Below are 18,277 nucleotides of genomic sequence, written 5' to 3'. Positions count from 1 at the left end.
GCCGCCCAGAAGAAGGTTCTTCAGTCGAGCGATAATAGAGTCAATATATTATAGAAAACATCGAAAGTAAGAATACCAGGCGAGAAAGCGGTAAAGTTCCTTCAATGTTTCCGGCTTGGGGAACTCTGCGACGCAACGAGGTTTGGCTGGGTTAGGCAGCACGCCATCCTCAGACACGACGTGACCTAGAATTGTCAGTCAGTGGACAGCAAAGCGACATTTTCTGAAAATAAGTTGGAGCCCAGTTTCAGTTAAACAGGTAAACACGCGCTCTATGTGCAGAAAGCGGGTCTCGAAATCGGGAGAAAAGACGACAATGCCGTCTAAGTTGCAAAGGCAGGTTTGTCATTTCACGTCGTTTAAAATGGAGGCCATCATGCACTCAAAAGTAGAGCAAGCACCTTTGCTGTGACGGCTTGGTGACAGAACTAACATTGCCATCAGCGCACTCTGCTCTTTCTTCATACTGAAATGAAATTTGACAGCCATTTTCGTCCACTTTGCGTTTGGTTGATGTACACTACGATTTGAAGTCACTCCACTTACCAAGATCACTGATTTCTAGTGCGAGACCTATGCTTTACGACCAAAAAAAGCCGCATAAGCAGTGCTATCGCTGAAGCCTTGACTCTGACCTTGACTTTGAATAAATGAAAACAATAAATATTACAAAAACTCAGATTCGAACCAACGGCGGCGTGAAGAGACCAGCTTTGCTGACCACTGAACGAGCGCACTATGCTATCGCCGCTTTTTTTTATCCTTGCATTTTTTACAATGATGCGATGTTTTATGCACATGAGCTATTTACAACATTAAGAAAACAGTTGTAAATAAACACACCTAACCAATGAAGCACAACAAAAGTGTTAATTTAGAGCACATACCTAATACACCATTATACGACACATCTAAGTAACAAAGAACCAAAAAAGGCAATGAACAACAGGAGTTATCGCTGAATCCGATAACTCCTCATGTTGTTGTTGCTGTGGATTGCCTTGGTGACATGGCAGATTCCCACGACGGGGGATTGGCCAGGGTTCAGTGAGGAGAGCCGAAAGCTTAGGGTAAACTGGTGCCAAGCTAATGATTGTGCCTTGGGTGAAATATCAGAGTAAATAAAAAGGAAAGAAAAAGAAACAAAATAACGGGAGAGAATATCTTAGTATTGAGCATATGAAAATTCTCAAACGATCTTGTGTTAAACTGCAACACTTCGTCGTCTTCATCAATTTCTATCGGCGGCGTGAACTGATCAAACCAGCTTAACATGAGTCCAATTTCGGCGCCAGACGGGCCCATCATTGAGAAAAAAAACATGAACCAATCATTCTGAGCACATGCTTTCGCTCGTCTACTCGATTTAACTTCGTCAAAACCTACAATTTTTTCTCTGATAGCTTGATGCCCCTTTCAATTTTAGAAAATCACTACCGAGGCCAGAAGTACTCAAAAAGGTTAAAGCAATTAAAGCTAAATTTTCGTTAATGAAAATTTGTCGCGAAATACATTGAAAACTTGTCTCGGCTCTGCAGCTTGATTTCCACCTACGAAGGTGCCCATCGCGCCAAAAGGGTAATTAAAATAATGGTTACTCACCGCATGGGTGAAGCTGTGCGGGCTAACTGAATTATCATCTCTAACGGTAAACAGGAGTGAATCGCGAAGGCTGGAAAGCGCCTTTACGGTTCAGGGCTGAGAATGCAGTGTACGTAAAGGACAGATGAGGACCTCAATGTTAATATTTCCCAAGGTAGCATACGATATGAGCCCCCTGTCAGTCCCACTTGGGCAACTGGGCTGGAGCAACCCGTCTATGTCGGCCCCCGGTGGGGAATAAGTGGGCAAGCCCAAATTGGGCCTGCCGTTCTTGATCCTACTTAAGTGGAGTTATTTCTTGGGCTAGTTGGTATTCTCGATTTCTTCTTGAGGGCGAACTGAGCGCTGTGTTGGTTCTTCTTTTCTGCCTTCTTTTAGTTGGCCTTGTGCAGTTTCGCTGAAAAACTATGAGCTTATATCGGCTGACGCTACATGAGTCACGTATCGCCGTTCCGAGGGCTTACCCAGACCACTGCCCTGCATCTAGCCCACTTCGGTTTTTTGTAGGACACTTGAGGGCGGATGCTGAGTAAATGTAGGCTGTACGAGGAAAAATGAACACCAAGCCGAAGAAGGGTTGCCAAACTAAAACCTTACGGGTCTAATATCGCCTAATGTAGGGCTCGAAAATGGAGTACCCGCATGCTTCTTACTTCACCCTTGTAAGGTACATAGGAGCAGGCGCAGCATAAATGTTAGCTCTATGCGGGAAAACGTTGTCAAGCTCAACTGCGGTTCCCTGAACTGAATCGTTGTAGGTCCCATATCACCCGCGGCAGGGCTGGAAAACAGGTGCCCACCTGCAGTCCAAAATGGAACCATGTTGGTCATTTCAAGACAGGTGCGGATAAATGTGTGCTCTGTGCGAAAAAACCACACCAATCCTAATAGCGGTTGCCAACTAACACCCGTGATAGGTCCCACATGGGCTGAGGCACGCTTTCCAATTCATGTGCTGGCATGCTAACTAAATTGGTCTGATCGGGGACTTAAGGTCTGATGCAAAATCAATGCGTGCTACATGCAGAAAAAAAAACGCAGAAGTAATGCGGAATGCGTTCCCACATTGGCCGTAGCACGTCAAAAATATTGGTTTTGGTTTTCCGTGTTTAAAGCTATAGTGACGCGATAGTTACAGATGGCCGAGTGGAGCTTGGTCACTCGACCAACTACGTGACGCACCACGCGATCAGCCACGGCGCCGCTCCGGCGGCAGCTGCTCCGCACCACGTGGCCAACCCCGTGACAGCGTGGCGGCGCAGCCGCAGAGTGGCGCGCAGCCACACGGTTGCACGCCGCCGCAGGGGGCCGGCGCCGCCACGCTGAAGGCTCGAAATGCTACCGCATTGTAGCTCTTGCTACAAAAACGCCAACATGCCCCCAGGCAGCAATGCATGCCTTCTTTGATTTCTCAAATTTGCACTGTATATGCTCATAGCCAACCTTTATAGATGAGTTGTATAAAATTCTCCACATATTAAGTCGATTATTACAATTACTTCATTAGGAATCCCACACTCGCATAAATTGTGCAAGACGATCAAACCAAGCTGCGCAATAACCGCCATATTACCCAGTTGCCCGCATCTACCTGCAACATAGGTTCATTGCCTGTAAAACCCAACACCTACATAGGGTCATTGCCTGTAGAACAGGCAACGAGCCTATGTAGGTGTTGGGGCTAAATGTGATGAAATTGCTCTGGTTTAGTCTTGGTTAAACCTGGAGTGACGCGATGGCTACATCTGGCCGAGTGGAACGCGCTCAGTTGAATTATTCAGTCTTTCGCCGCTCCTTTCCGCTGGGCGTTCCTTCTTCATCTTCGTCCCACTTGACATGGCGCATGCGCACAGCTGTTGCAGCTGTTGCGTGCCGTGCCGCTGGCAGCAGCAACTGCTCCGCACTACGTGACGAACCCACGTGACCAACGACGTGAGCAACGGCCGCACCACGTGACCAACGGCGACGCCACGGAGGTCAAGTGGTTCCGCGGAGCTGAAGTGGTGCCATGCTGAAGGGTCGAAGAGGTGGTGTAATATAGCTATCGCTACAAAACAAAATTTCGTCCTGAAGGGCTGCCCTAATCTGTTCAAAGTAGAACCGATGATTGAGCTGGATACACTGCCTGCATTGCACAATACAGGCCACAGGAGGGCATCCCCACATGGACTATCTACATCGGCCCTAATTGGGACCAATCGAGACGTTTGTGGCCTGCCCACATGAGGCTCATGTTTAGACGTCCACATCGAACCAGTGTACTAGCGCACATTGTGCTACATCGTTCATATCAACATTCCAAGAGACGTTTTAAGCTCTGAAGGAAAAGTGCACATTAAGGCTCTGATGGTGTGAAAAGGCCATTTATTAAAATTTTCATGACCGATTTCGTGTGGTTAAGAAATTTATTTAGCAACATATTGTTGCTTGAGGGGGAGCCTTGAGGAGGGAGCGGAAATAGCTAGTGAAGAAAAAGGCCATGAACGAGTTACCGTTAAGCGGAAAACTATAGCAATACAGGATATCGCTGCACAACAGATATTCAGCTTTAACTGAGGAAGGCGATCTTAATGTCCATATAATGAACGATAATCTGACAACTATCATTACGGAGTGCGCAGTAGAAGTAGGCGGTAGGACGGTTAGACAGGATACCGGCATTATATCTAAAGAGGCGAAAGATCAGATTAAGAAACGCCAAAGCATGATGGCGTCTAACCCTACAGACCGGATAGAACTAGCAAAGCTATCGAAGTTAATAAATAATCGCAAGGTAGCCGACAAGGAAGTCCAACATGGAGAGGATCGAGCATGCTTTAAAGAACGGAGGTGATGAGGAAAACTGGACATTGGTAAAAACCAGATGCATGGGTGAAGAGACATGGAGGGCAATACCATTAGCAATGTGGATAAAATAGCTAAAGGAGCCGAAGAGTTCTACACAAATCTATACAGAACTGGATGTAAGCAGAGCGTTAACGAGAGAGTCAGTAGCGCACAGCAATGCGTCATCCCGCTAATAACGAAAGAGGTACTAAAGAAAGGCTTAGGAGCAACGCAACGGGCAAAATCAGCTGGTGAAGATCAGGTAACAGCAGATCCGTTGAAGGACGGAGAGGTAATTGTGCTTGAAAAACTAGCCACCCTGTATACGCAATGCCTTATAACCTCGGCTGTACCAGAAGCTTGGAAGAATGTAAACATTATCTTAATTCATGAAGGAGACGCCAATGACTTAAAAATTACAGGCCGATCAGCTTGCTGTCCATTGCCTGCAAGGTATTTAATAAGATAATCGCTAATAGGGTAAGGGCCACCTTGCAGTTTAAACCAAATGATCGGGGAGGCTTTCGTAAAGTATATTCAACAAAATATCATATTCATACTGTCAATCAGGTGATAGAGAAATGCGCAGAATATAACCAGCCCCTATATATAGCCTTCATTGATTACGAGAAAGCATTCGACTCAGTGGAAAGCTCAGCCGTCATAGAGGCATTGCGGAATCAGGGTGTAGAAGAGTCTTATGTGAAAATACTGGAAGATACCTACAGCAATTCCACAACTACCATAGTCCTCAATAAAATCAGCAATAAACTTCCAATAAGGAAGGGCGTCAGACAAGAAGTTACGAACTCGCCAATGCTGTTCACCGCCTGTTTATAGGAGGTATTCCGAGGCCTGAATTGGGAACAGCTGGGCATAAGAGCTAATGGAGAATACATAAATGATCTGCGATTAGCTGATGACATTGCCGTGCTGAGTCACTCAGGAGACGAACTGCAAAGCATGATTAATGATTTAGACAGGCAAAGCAAAATGGTTGGTCTAATATTAACATGCAGAAAACTAAAGTAATGTTCAACAGCCTAGCAAGTGAACCGCAGCTCAGAATTGGAATCGAGTTGCTGGAAGTGGTAAAGGAATGCGTCTACTTAGGGCAGGTAGTGACAGCTGATGCGGATCATGAGAGGGAAATAACTAGAAGGATAAGAATGGGGTGGAGCCCATATGGCAGGTTCTCTCAAATCATAAGTAGCAGTTTATCACTATCGCTCAAGGGAAAAGTGTTCAACAGTTGTATCTTGCCGGTACTCACCTAGGGGGCAGAAACGTGGAGGCTAACGAAAAGGGTTTAGCTTAAGTTAAGGACAACGCAGCAAGCCATGGAAAGAAAAATGATAGGTGTAACGTTAAGCGACCGGAAGCTGGCAGAGTGGGTGAGGGAACAAACGCGGGTTAATGATATCCTAGTTGAAATCAAAAGACAAAAATGGGCTAGGGCAGGGCTTGTGATGTGAAGGCAAGACAACCGCTTGTCCTTAAGGGTAATGGAGTGGAATCCGAGAGAAGGCAAGCGTAGCAGGGGGCGGCAGAAGGTTAGATGGGCAGATGAGTTCAAGAAGTTCGCAGGCATAGGGCCGTTGTACGATCGTTTCGGAGCGCCTTCCGCCACGTCCGCTTCGCGAGCGGTCCGCCAGTTTTCGGCCGCCAGGCGGACGTGAGGGGGAAAGGTGTTGTACGATCACTTTGGCGCTTGCGAGCGAGGCGGATGGTCCCAGCATGCCGATTGGCGCGCCCGGCATATCCGTCTGTCCAATAGCCTTCTCCGGCTGATGGCAACCTAGCCGGCGCGAGCGCACCGCCAGCATCGCTCCACGCGCCGAAACGGGCTCCCGGTTCCCAAGATACAGATCGGTATGCGCCCGACTACCTTCTCCTTTGCCTCCTTTCCTGCCTCCCTCTCCAAACCCCGATATCCCTGCACACTGCGCTTCCCCCCCCCTTCTCTACCTACTTCCCGTACGAGCGCCCCCCCCCCCCCAAATAATAACCTCTTTTCGTGGTCACGTGGTACTTTTTTCCGTTCCTCGGCGACCTGCACCTAGGCCTAGTAGGCTGCGCTTCGGCATCGCCATGGTGTGCGTGTTGAAGCTCGAAATAAACACTTCGTGACACCGCCATTGCACTGCACAGGTCTTGCGTCGGTTTGCAGAGCCGCAGCAGGAATTACAAACGCATGCAAAAACCACAAAGAGCTCGAAATAAACACTTCGTGACACCGCCACTGCACTGGTCTTGCATCGGTTTGAAGAGGGGCTTTGTCAACTCCGTCAACGTAGATGATTACAGAATTCAACTGGTGGAACTATCGCTCGCCACTGCTGAACGCGGCAAAGTTTGCAGTCGCTCTGAACACTGGTAATATCAAGATGTGGCCAATATAACACGCTTCGCGATATCGCTGCCACTGCCCAGGCCGCGCTCCCCAGTTTAGTCGGATGGCCATTTTGCCGCGGCAGGGCAGAACCGAGCCGGAGGGAGGAGGGGCTCGGACGTCACTGACGTCACGGGAAAAGCAGCCAATAGCTGCAATCCGGTCCCCGGCCGGATGCGCTCGTCCGCCAGAAAGTTGAAGTTGACCAACTTTCCATCCGTTCGCCGAACGAGGCGGATCCGCCAGGCCCGCACGCGAAGTGGACGTGGCGGAAGGCGCTCCGAAACGATCGTACAACGGCCCATAGGGTGGGCGCAGCTGGCAACGGATCGGGTTATTTGAAGAGACATAGGAGAGGCCTTTGCTATGCAGTGGGTGTAGTCAGGCTGATGATGATGATGATGATAAAGTTTGTTATTTATTCAAGACCACTTTCGCAATGATTTTGCAAACAGTTCAGTGCTCTCAATAGAGTAGAGGGACATTCATGACAAAATAGCACGTGGCGGGAGCAGCACGCAATCACTTACAAGGTTTCCGTTGAAAGAGGCGCCCAAAATAATGAACTAAGTACAGATGAGAGCTCACAGCATAAAGTGCTTCTGACCCCGGGCAAGGAATTGCTCATGTAACAATATTATCGAAGTTTCGCTATTTTTATCCAAAAGCATTCTACGACAATATCTCCAGGTAGCTGTACCTTATCGAAAACTAATACGTTTGGAACATATGGCGGGATATTTGTACTGTATTTTAAATAAACTTTGTACTCATGGATGCACTAAAAATATGCTGGAAATAGGTTTCTGAAGTTTTATGTTTGCTATTAAAAATATATTCTTAAAATATGCGAAAAATACGTCACTTTGAGCCTGCTTCGAGAACGTTTCAAATACGTGAAAAAATATGTATCCGGTATTATGATGTTGTCAGTCTACTAAACGTGTACTTCCGTAAATATTCAGTTAATTTCGTCTGCAGTGTACCTCAATTTTAACGGGCAGTCCTTTTAAACTTTATTTATCTTTCTTAGAACAAGTCTAAGGGGGGCCGTAGCTAAAGCCGTAACAACGACTGACGGGGCCTCGGCCACCAATACAAATTCATCACAAGAATTTAATTAATATAATTCGCCAAGCGGCATTGCACTTGTGAGCCAAAAAAATATTTGCTCATCAGAAAGAGAAAGTAAACAAACGAAATCACATGAAAAACACGTGCAAATGCATTTCAGTGGTTAGAGTATGTTGTACAAAATGAACCTTTGCTCCTTGATAGGAAACTACACGCACAAAAAATCACACAATGTCTTCACAAAGCAAAAAAAAATACTGATAGAAACGAAAACATCCTTGCATTCTTTTTTGAAAACAGCAAATCCTTTGTTGAAATCAACATTGATATCTGTTCTGTTCAACATCTTAATTGTTTGAAAGTTAAGCGTTCGTCGCACGTAGTTTGTTGTTAGAGCTGACTCATGTGAAGCGCACATTTAGCTGCCGTAGAACAATCCAGGGCTCAAAATCGCGTTTCGAGAAATAGCCATTGCATGTCCGCTGTGTTTTCAAAGCCTACTTCCGCACATACATTAATTCGTCCGAAGTATACTCCATTTCTAACGAACAAGCTGTCCGCGTAAACATATTTGCAGCGCACTTCAAGCTGCGGTTGAACAGTAACTCCTCGAAGTCGCGTTTTTGGAAACATGTTGGCAATGTATTTAAAGTGCACTTTCGTGAATACGACATTAATTTGTCCTAACGAATGACCTGTCTGCATAAATATATTTGCAGCACACTGCAATCTGCCGTTGAGCAACCTGGCGCTGGAAGTCGCGTTTCCGGAAATCGCATTTTCCGGTTGGCACTGTATTTATAGTGTGCTTTCGCCAATTAGAAATTAATTCGTCCAAAGTATACTTCAATTACAACAATTTGGTAGTCCGCGTGAGCATATTTGCAGCATACTTCAAGCTGCCGTGGAACAACACAGTGATCGGAATTACATTTCCGGGAATAGTGAAAACTCTCCCTTTCTGTCTTCCATTCTTTTACGGTAACCTCTGGCAGGAAGACAATCATCACTTATTTAAATTACGAAGTGGACAGCGTGATAGCATTATAACGGCAAGGACGCCATGTTCACCTCCGGGCCCGAACATGCCAGCGAAAAGGACACCGACGGCAGGGCCGACCGGCTCCCATAGACGCACATGTATATGTTGATTCACAGTTCGACTCCTGACAATGCCTGACGCAAGTTACGGGCAGCAATTCGGTTCTAGTTCGACCGCAGATTTTAAGGCGACCACTCCAACCCTTGTCCGACAATTTGTGGGCCCACAGTCTTTCAGCGCAAAGCTCCTCACCGAGCAAGATAGTATCTTCTCTCAGGATTTATACATTCGTTGTCCGTAAAGTATCGAGAATGATTTATTTTCTTCTCTATAAATGATTCACCAAAACAAATGTTGGTTCGCATGCGTAATGGCGTCTTTTATAACTAACCTGAGATATTAATGTTAATTGCTGTGGCAGCCGCTAGACGGCACTACATGTAGAAAAATACGTTGTCAGTAGTGGTTTGCGCATTCTACTTTGAGAGAATGGGGATAGATGGACGTCCATATCGAACAGAGTGTAAACATAAAATTCTCTGTGAAGCTTGGCAAGACAGCCACACAGACGTACGTATGGGCTCTTTCGTGACACGGCAACGAGAAGTTATCGCGGGCGCGAGTTTTCGAGTGGCACAAGAGTTTCGTTTCGAGGGGAACGTCGGTGGAAGACGACACAAGGCAGGGGCGCCCTTCAACCTCACGGAATGAAAACAACGTGGCTTGGATCAGAGAACTCGTAGAGCAAGACCGCACCATTACAGTCCGCATGCTATCAGATGCTCTAGTCATTAGTCAGACAACATGCCAAGAAATTTTGCCTGAGAAGTTCGGAAAACGAAAGCTGAATGTCAGACTTGTGCCGCACTCCCTAACACAGAACCAGAAGGACACGCGGACATCAGTGAGCGCTGACTTGCTCTCCGAGGCAGAGAAGGATGCTGCATTCGTCGACAGCACCATTGATGAAGACGGAACACGGTGTTTTTAATACGATCCTCAAACAAAGAGGCAGAGCGCAGAATGGCGGTCTACAAGCTCTCCGGCGTCGAGAAAGGTGCGGTAACAGAAGACCAAAACAAAGACGATTCTATTTTAGATAGCACAGGTGTGATACACCTCGAGTTCGTCCCACAAGGGCAGACGGCGAATCAGGAGATTTAGATCCGCGTTCTCCAACACTTGCGTGATGCACTGCGACACCGTCGCCCTGACTTATGGGCGTCGAGCAAATGTAGCCTTCTGCAGAATAACCCAAGGCTGCACGCTGCTCTCAGAGTGACAAAATTTCTCGCCATTCACAGCATTAGTGTACTTCGCCATCCGCCGTACTCGCCTGACCTCTCCCCATGAGACTTTTTCCTGTTTCCTTTTGTGAAGACAGCCCTAAAATGTCGCTGGATGGGAAGCGTGGAGGCTATTCAAGATGCCACGACAAAGGAGCTGACAGCCCTGCTAAAAGAAGCGTTTTCCAACTGTTTCCAAGGCTTCAAGAAGCGTTGGAAGCTGTGTATAGACTGAAAGGAAGACTATTTCGAAGAGGTGCGGCACAAATTATTTCAATGTTAAAGGCCTTTTTTTAATGGCCTCAGGCTAGAAACTTTACGGACAAAGGTTGTATATAAACCAACCAAGTATCACTCGTGTAGGAGCAATTCCTCTTTCTTGACGTTACTTTCGGCTTGGCATTCCCTGTGTGGCGACATTTTTCCGTTCAGGTCTTGTAGATGACCTTCCATAGTCATAGACGACTGATGTCAACGCCTTTTCTCTGGGGTGAATCCGACTGCCCCGCCTACTTGTGGCATCCCCTGCCACCGGATACGGGCCAGAGTAGTTCCGGCTACTAGGCTTTGTTCCGGTGCAACGCGAGCGGTGAGGATTGGTCGGCCAGGGACCATTCTACGGGGGTGCAAAACCCCATGGGAGTGGTAGCGACTCCCTCGCAGCTTTGAGGACAGTTGCGCCAGTGAGGTCGGATGCCTGAGGGGAGGCAGGCATGGCTATATTACCAAGATTGCCCATGGGAGCCGGCACGAAAGGCATGTTAAAGTAAAAAAGGTTTTCGAATGCATGCATCTACGTGCCTCCGCACGCGGGGGCTTGCAAATCTGGATACCGACGCGCCGGTTTCTGGTTCCGGAGAAACCAGGTCGGCGCAGGGTTTCACAGTAGCCGGGCTCTAAGCGACGCCTCGGGAAGCGGTCTTAGGCCGGCAGCGGGACCGTAAGTGCCGTCGCTGGACGCCGAGGAAGGGGGTTGTAGTACGACCTGTGCGTTTGCCGTCGATGTGGAGTAACGGCGGAGTAGGCCAAAGTAATCTCACCCTAAGGCACGTTCTTGGTATGTGTCTCCGATCAGCCCTGCCTTGAACACTCCCTCCTCAGTAGGAGTGCAGCAAGATAAAGGAGAAAGTAAGTGCATAGTTGGTTGGAGGGAATCACAGGCGGGTCCCCCCGGAGGTGTTAGATCATGGCGCTGATGGCTGGAGGATCGATAGGCTGATGATCTAAGCCTCTACTGGTCGGATCACACCACACATACTTTCGGTGTCTGAAAAACAGGGAAAAGCACTCGACGGCCGATAGCTGGGCGGTCCGAAACAACGCCTGTGAATCGGAATAACCGGCGACCTGGTGTGAGGTCGGTACGGACTGTAGAACCAGGTGTCGCGAAGTGGCCCCAGGTAGCTAAAACTGCCTTAGGTTTTCCGGCGGTCGGAGCCCATAGCGTTTAGTGGGTGGTCGGTCATCCCGTGAGCGCGGCCACACCATGCGGCCACCTCGAAGCCTTCCCAGTCTTGGCCAGGCAGGCCAGTAATGGATACGAGACATTCGAACGACCTGAGCGAAAAAGTCGCTTATTGATTTCTTTCCGCCCTAAGGTGGCAAAATTTCAATTGCCCTTGGGCAACATCTTTTATGCCACCAATGGGATCACACCTGCGATTCAGTAGTGATGCGGGAGAGGTCATCACTCTCATTCATTTAGTTGCTTCGACTTACTATGTGTCTCCTGATGCTTGCAACCAGTTCACTCATTACTTCTGCTGTTGACCACATTGATCACTATTATCCACTGAATCTGAGTTGTACTACTTTTTAAGCCAAGCCGAAATGAATACTTTTGTTTACGGTATTAACTGTATTTTTGTATTTTTATTGTATTGTAATATATTTACTGTATATTTTTAGTGTTTTTAATGCATTTAAAGTATTATTTTAGTATATTTTTAATGTATTAGTAGTATATCTTCGTAGGCATTAATCGTATATTTTGAGTATAATTTATTTCTATTTTTAGTATATTTTTAATGTAAAGTATATATACTAAGTGGACCGGAAACACATTTTTGATGCTTTTGTAAGAACGTTGTAAGAATGTATTTGTAAGAATATTACTCCTGGCATCCGTAAAAGCATTTGTATTGAAATTTAAGCGTTGGGGACAAAATTGCAAAATTCATACGAAATTAATACAATGTGTCCGAAATCCATTTTCAGCACAGCTTTTTCCGCTAAGTGATATATTCTTGCACATCCCTGTACATGTGGTAGTTAAGAGCTTGGTTGATTCTTAAGCAACAGAGTAGGAAAGCGATAACGCACCTTAATCTTCCAAAAGTCGTTGCCCATATGGTCAGGTGCCGTGGTTCGCTTGCTCCAAACGTCTGCTAATGCAATGTGTCGTATGTCTTGGTTGCTAAAACAAATGACGGAAATAAAGAGATCCTCTCATGATGAACAGTACACAGTTTCCAACTATCAGTGTGGCCTTGTAAGTGCTGTCCGCTTGAATCCGTATTTCTGGCACCCTGCACAGACTGATATGTGTTGAATTGGTAGTAAATAAATCGAGGAAGTGGGAAACAACCTCAGAGTTACGGCGAAAGAGTATCTACCGCCATCATTTTCCGCGCAGACGTGTAGACGAATGTAACAGTGAGATTTTTTGTGCCTAGCTCTACATTGCTAGCGACTACAGTTACGCTCTCCAAACAAAGGCGCTGACAGGAACACTGACGTACCGATTTGCGGCGCAGGGATGAGGAACACCTTTCGTCTCAGAAGCACATTCCGCCGTCATTTTTACAAACAACATGTCAAAATAGTGTATTAGAATTCAGTACGAACACTGCTAAGCGAGCCTAAACTGGAATATGAGTTTTAGTACAACCATTCCAAAATAAAGTATATATCTTAGCACAGTTCTCTTCCTTAATAAAAGGAAGTTTTCCGCAGTCTGGAGGCCCCCGTTGTTTGACCGGAGCCCTGTGATAGCCAAAGAAATTTCGCTGCGAAAGCGACAGTTAGCAACAGAAATCTAAGCTCCAGTTGAAGAAATCTGGTGAAATCACCGGGCGGCATCGCTGGAACACGCCAGCTCAGTGCATGTGTGTAACAGGTTGCTTCACAAGATCGGCAAAGAATGTACGTCAGCGATTCTCGGCAAGCTTACTGCGATTAAAATACAATGAAGATAATAGAGATATATCTCTGCTGTTGCATCTGGATTTTTTCACTCACAAAGAGCTACCAACATTTATTGGATGGGGACGCTGGACAAGCGGACGGCAACGAACTGAAATTCGCTCGCTGAACTACCGAATTTCTAAGCTGAAGTTTTCGGCTGCTGAGAGTGGTTTACAGGGGTGTAAGACAATATGTCCGTGGAGAAAATGTCCCCAAGTAGAAAGTTACCCATATAATAACTTCTTCCGCACCCACGTGACTAAAAACTATCCTCTGTATTGAAATCTTCCTTGAATTTGAGTATAGTTGCAAGGAAGGAGTATTTTGCAGTGCCATTCCATGCCGCGGTGGATGTCTTCATTCTGAAAATAAATGCCACAGCGTTTAATCAATACTTCGAAAAGTGTCCACCTTTAAGCGCTCTGCATACCATTAGACAACATGTGCAAACCCGGACACTCCCTTTGCATGCGCTGGTGCCAGCGCGACGCTCCTTTCTGCAAGTGCATTGTGTATTCGCTGAGCTGCCAGCCCTTAAATATTGCTTCTGGCTCATCCTATAGCTAGATAATGCTATAATTTTCATCCGCAGTGCTCGTTCCACGCAATGATTTACCCCTCAATAGATGCCCAGCATTACACATTCTAGCTTGTATTTGGTCTCTGTATCAAGATATCCTTGTCATCTTAACTCCGGTTGCTGATCTTCCGAGCCTCAAGCGATAAACCACTGCCACACTTGCGTTGCGCTAACAATACCGTGGCGTTTACGGGTCAGTGATTCATTCCACTATTAAATTACTTAGCTCCCCCTCACGCGATAAGAGCCCACTAGTGTCATCTTTCACTTGCGAGCTGGATGCTCAGATCATTGCGGGTTACGTGACGTTTCATGGCACTCGCTTTGGGACGTATTTTCTACTTCGCAAAAGGGGTAATTTTTTCTGGAACCCTTTTTAAAGCGAATGCATGCTTCACAAGGCACCATTGTTGTGTTCCCCAGGTGTTCTCTTATTAATGAGACCCCGACTGTGAGAGAAAGAAACCAAACTTACTGTGCGAATGCGAAGTGATAAAGAATCCGAGGCATTTGATGCCAAGTGCCGGTTTAGAGATAATAGAGACCGACCCATTAATCGAAATTCCCAGCTCTACGAGGTAGACACTAAGCCTATGTTGCAATGGTGGTGAGCTGAATTTCCGAAATATTTAACAACCATATTTCGCTGCCCCAATGTGCTCCCTATTCACTTGCCATGGACAGCAGATTTGGAGTCGAGCAATCTCAAACAACACAACTCTTGGAACAAAAAAAATGCAAGAAAACACTGACCATCCCACGTGCAAGACATAGGACGTAAAAACTTAAAGAAGCCCTTAGACGACATAACCTCAGCCCGCGTTGACGCCGCCTCACAGAACGTGCTCTATGATGTCTTTGTATACAGTTTTGCATTACAACGCTGTAGTGCTCTATACAATCACGCAGACTGTTAGAGCTCGTCGAGAGTAAATAATTCTCGAACGTGCTGCCCTCTACACTGCCGAACAGCGCAGTAGAAGGCCACAAGAGTGACGCCACTCCATTCCCAGAATCCATTAGAAGCGCGACTTTGCTGGACTTCCAGCTGCCGCGGTGGCCCGGTGGCTATGTTGCGCGGCTACTGGCCCGAAAGACGCGGGTTCGATCCCAGCCGAGGTGGCGGCATTTCGATGGAGGCGAAATGTTAAGAGACCCATGTACTGCTAGATATCATAGCACGTAAAGAGCCCTAGTTGGTCGAAATTATCCGCAGCACTCACTACGGAGCCCCCCCCCCCCCCCCCCCCCCCCTCCTCCCATAGCCTAGCTTAGGCGTTTTGGGACGTTAAACCACATAAAACCAAACTAATGTGCGCAGTGCTACTGCCGCTGATCATGTGTAAACTGATGATGTTCATGACTTCAAGAGAGATGCTTGAAATGACGGCAAAATGTTATGGCTTTTCCTTTAGGTTCACTGAGGAAAGGCACATGAAGAATAGTTCAGGGACGACAACGAAAATGATACAGCGTCATAAACAGCAATGCGATAAACTGGATTTCATTTTAAAGCGCAGGAGAATTAGAAAAACCAGCCGCTTTCTGCAGTGATGAAGAAGGCATTATTTAAGAATCGCACAAAAAAGCAAGGGAGGCTACATTGCTTAGCGGAGGCTTCGAATATTTCTGTACAGACCTATAAATGGTAAAACTATTGCTGTCTACGTTCAGCGTGCCACACAAAATTGCGTTGATTGCAAGCGTACCTAATTAAAGCCTTCACTTCATCTCAATATCTCTACCTTCTAAGCGCCACATTTATAGTCGACAACCAGCTTCACTGTCAAAGAGAGAAGGCGTTAATTGTTGGCAAAATAAGATATACCGCCACCTCCTACTCATCAGACCTGCCTCATTCCTGGGCAGATTCGACGGCGGCACACAGGAGGATTGCGCCAACAGTTTTCATGCTTGCAGTGATACGCGAGCTGTGCTCGGCAAGAAGAAAAATCTTACCAAGTATAAAGAGACCTTTGTTTTATTATGGAAAAAAAAGTAATCGCGGTAGGCACGCGTTTTTTATATCGTCGCCCCGACTTTTTTTGAGGTAAGAGCTTTTTAAATATTTTCCTCCACTTCCCTACTTAGTTTTGTGCGAACTTTGCCAAAGTCTGGGCGTGCGTGAAATAGCCGAGTGCGATTTAAGTATTTTCGAAGAATTTCCTTGAATATTATTTTGTGATTAGTCGTTTAACTCCCGTATATTTTCGTGTATCTCTTGAGCAGCGGAAGCCAGCAGCCATTGCTTGCGGTTCTGTCGTTATTTGACCCGTATCGGTTATGTCGCATCCAAAATCAAAGCAAACTTCCTCCCACGATGGTCGACATTTATTATAACTTTTCTGCCGCATCGTTTCGTTTCCTCACAGCACCCGCGCACGCTGATCACTTGCGGGATGGATAGCCGCGCAGTGTCAGCGGAAGAAAATCCCTAACTCTCCCCAAGCAAAACGTGAGTTAGGGGCGTCAGCGTTGTACACTTCCACCGACAGGGGCTCAAGTAGGGCCACTGCGAGCAAGCTACAACGGCGATAAGAGATTACTATCTTCTCATCAATCACGCGTGTTTCTTTGAAGCATCGCTTAAGGAGCACCCTCGGTGCTTTTTTGTAAGCAGCTTTCCCATTAGTGCGGTGCAAGCCATAAAATCTGAGGCAAGTACATTCATGAGCAATATGAGATATGAGAGCGGGCAAAGTTTCAGCATTTGTTCATTAATTCCTCCATATCTATCTGTGATGTGCGCCGTTTTTTTTTTTCACTCGTTTTTCTCTTGGCGTATATGCACCTAGAGTTATTGTCAAATTTAGTGAAGTAAACAACAAATTTGTGAAAAGTTATCCTTCTCAATTTGAACTTGACTGTACTTAATAAGGAAGGCTGCGTTTTTTAGAAATAACGTCAGCTGGGCTAGGTCAAGGTGACCAATTTCAAAATTCTCACTTCTCTGCTCGCAACACCAAGGAAACACAAAATTTACCAGTTGCACTGAAATGGCGGACTTTTACGATGCTTGCAAACATTTTGAACGTTAATGGAGGCTACAAACAGGCATGGGAAGGACAAGGTCACAGAATTTGTTAATGACTTTTCTCAACATATTTTTTCTCTACAAATATTCCTCCGGCAGGATATAACTCCCCAGGGCCAATGCTGACCATAACAGGTCTTGCAGCCGGCCGTCAGTACATGCGATGGTTTTGAGCCATATCGCAATCGATGCAGTTTCTACTGGGCATTTTCCTGGACTCCTAAAATGCTTTTTTCCGGCTCAGCAGAGTAGAATGCCGATACCATACTGCCAGGTCACTTTAAAGCATCGAGGTGATGTTCTTGCAGTTATCTGGCTGGACCTGCGGAAGCACGTGTAGGAGCCGTCGCATACGTCCGGCTCTGAGGCCTATCGGCGATCACAGTGAAGGCGACATGTGCGCCCCGCCCCGCCAATTGTTTCTGTTACGAAAGGAACGAGATTGTTATATTGGGAGGCTTTCGAATGTGTACTGTGGCTTTACGCGACACCACGTTGCTCTCTCCGACTGCACCGCCTTATTTAATGCTTCTTTACGTGTTGCGTCGTTACCAGTGCGCCGTTTTGAAAAGAGAAACATTGATAACGGCTGCGGATAATTGTTGTATGAAAATCTTGAACCCATCATTCGTCCTATCTCTTGCAAATCATCGCCGATATAGACAAAGCTGCACACGCCGAACCACCCAAGGTAATCAAGATAGCCCGTTCGAGTAATTGGTGGTATTGCATGCTTGCAGCGTAGCTAGAAGTCTAGAATGAGAAAAGGGTTAAGGCGTGGAGGGTTTGAGTGAATTTAACTTGCTTAAACAATTTTGTAAGAACATCATGTTATATGCCAACGGCCCCATCGAGAACTTCACAATATAGGAGTGGCGAGAGATTAATAACTTCTTGGTATTATGAACATTCATTTATTCAGACATTTGCGGTCTCATGCCCTCTTCTTTCAGTCTTTTCATCCTTCAGCCATGAAGGAATACAAAAAAAAAAGACACGACAGAAAGTAAGAGCGCATACACAGGACGATGAATGTGAACGACACAGGTTCTGAGTCGTTCAGCATTCGCCACTACGCCACATATTGTGCAAAAAGCGAATTTGAGAAATTTAGCGGTCGTTCTAAATGACTGTCGTGCACATTGTGCATGCTGATGTGGAATGGGTATAACCAACTTCTTGCAAGCAATCTCCACGGTGAAGTGTTCGGGGCCTTGTCGGACGTCGCAATTTCATGTATGCTCACTGGTGTCAA

The sequence above is a fragment of the Amblyomma americanum genome, chromosome 3, assembly GCF_052857255.1.
Source record: "Amblyomma americanum isolate KBUSLIRL-KWMA chromosome 3, ASM5285725v1, whole genome shotgun sequence".
Lineage (NCBI taxonomy): Eukaryota > Metazoa > Arthropoda > Arachnida > Ixodida > Ixodidae > Amblyomma > Amblyomma americanum.
The sequence above is the reverse complement of the archived record's forward strand: the minus strand, read 5'-3'. Positions refer to the sequence as shown.